Source organism: Diaphorina citri, unplaced genomic scaffold, assembly GCF_000475195.1.
Source record: "Diaphorina citri unplaced genomic scaffold, Diaci psyllid genome assembly version 1.1 scaffold12935, whole genome shotgun sequence".
NCBI lineage: Eukaryota > Metazoa > Arthropoda > Insecta > Hemiptera > Psyllidae > Diaphorina > Diaphorina citri.
The window spans coordinates 181-1,409 of NW_007390305.1; the positions used below are offsets into that span (position 1 = coordinate 181).

At 41.0% G+C, this 1,229-nt stretch overlaps 1 non-coding gene across 1 annotated transcript; it reads right to left on the reverse strand.

Moving 5' to 3' along the window:
• Positions 1-471: 471 nt before the first annotated feature.
• Positions 472-545, reverse strand: Trnai-aau. Its single transcript has one exon. It is a non-coding gene; the product is annotated as a tRNA-Ile (tRNA).
• Positions 546-1,229: the final 684 nt, after the last annotated feature.

The window sequence follows — 1,229 nt, forward strand, 5'->3', positions numbered from 1 at the left end:
ACCTCTCTGTAAAGTTTGAGCAAGATGGTCCGACAGCAAAAGTCCTGAGAAACGCGAACTCTTTTCGAGCTTTTTCCTAATTTAGCCCTGAATAGTGGAACTTTGGCCCTGAAAAGCGGCAGAAACGTTCATTTCTCGAGCTTCAGCCTAGGGGCACTTCCGATCCACATCCTGTAAGAAACCTCTCTGTAAAGTTTGAGCAAGCTGGTCCGGAAGCAAAAGTCCTGAGAAACGCGAACTCTTTTCGAGCTTTTTTATCTTTGGCCCTGAATAGCGACGAGAAAAATAAACAACAAAACATTGACATAACATATTATCTGTCACAAATATGTCAACTTATGTATTTATTGTGTGTGGGGTGGGAGGTATTTATATAGTGGGGAGGGGAGGGTGAACTTTGGGTGGGGGTCCGTATCGTATGTTATTGTGATCTAAAGAAAGAAATTAATGATGAAAGCACGCAAAAAATTCTGGCCCATGGGAGGATCGAACTCACGACCTTCGCGTTATTAGCACGACGCTCTAACCAACTGAGCTAATGGGCCACTTGCTATCGGGGGGCAGAGAAAACATTATTTAAAGTGAAACAAGAAGCAGAGAATGAATGGAGTGAATGAAGGTCGTTGTTAGGGTAGGTCAAGGCGTCATGTGATGAGTGATTAATTTCATTAAAACTGATAACCCTGCACTATTAAACTAGTGCTGGAGAAAACTGTGGTCACTGTGGAACTCGCCCTGAAAAGGGCCCACTTAATGGCCCGATTGGGTCCAAATTCTAATGTCATTTCTGGACTTGAAAAAAGCATTCGACTCTATGACTGATTTTTTACTTTCCTTATCCTATAGTAAGGAAAGTATGTAATGTATTTTTTATTTCTTTTAAGTGACAGGGTTCTTCAGGAGCTCTTCCACCCAACCACTAATTTTTCTTTCACTGTGAGCACGACATTTCCCCAAAAAGGAGGTCTCGAATGCTCTTAGACTTTGTGAGTCCCTTAACCAGTTATGTGTAGTTTTCTTAGTGATGGAACTGTTGGGTTTAAGAAGTGCTGTTCACGATCGGGATTTAGTCACCCATCCATATGGCAACCATGTGTGAATTTGCTTAACATTAGTGAACAAAGTTCGTGCACCCTGTTTTATCAGACACATTAATAATGTGTGGTTTTCCTTTTTTATCTTTGGGTTTTCCCTTTTCTTTTGCTTTTTTTTCATTTATTTTGCCCCTT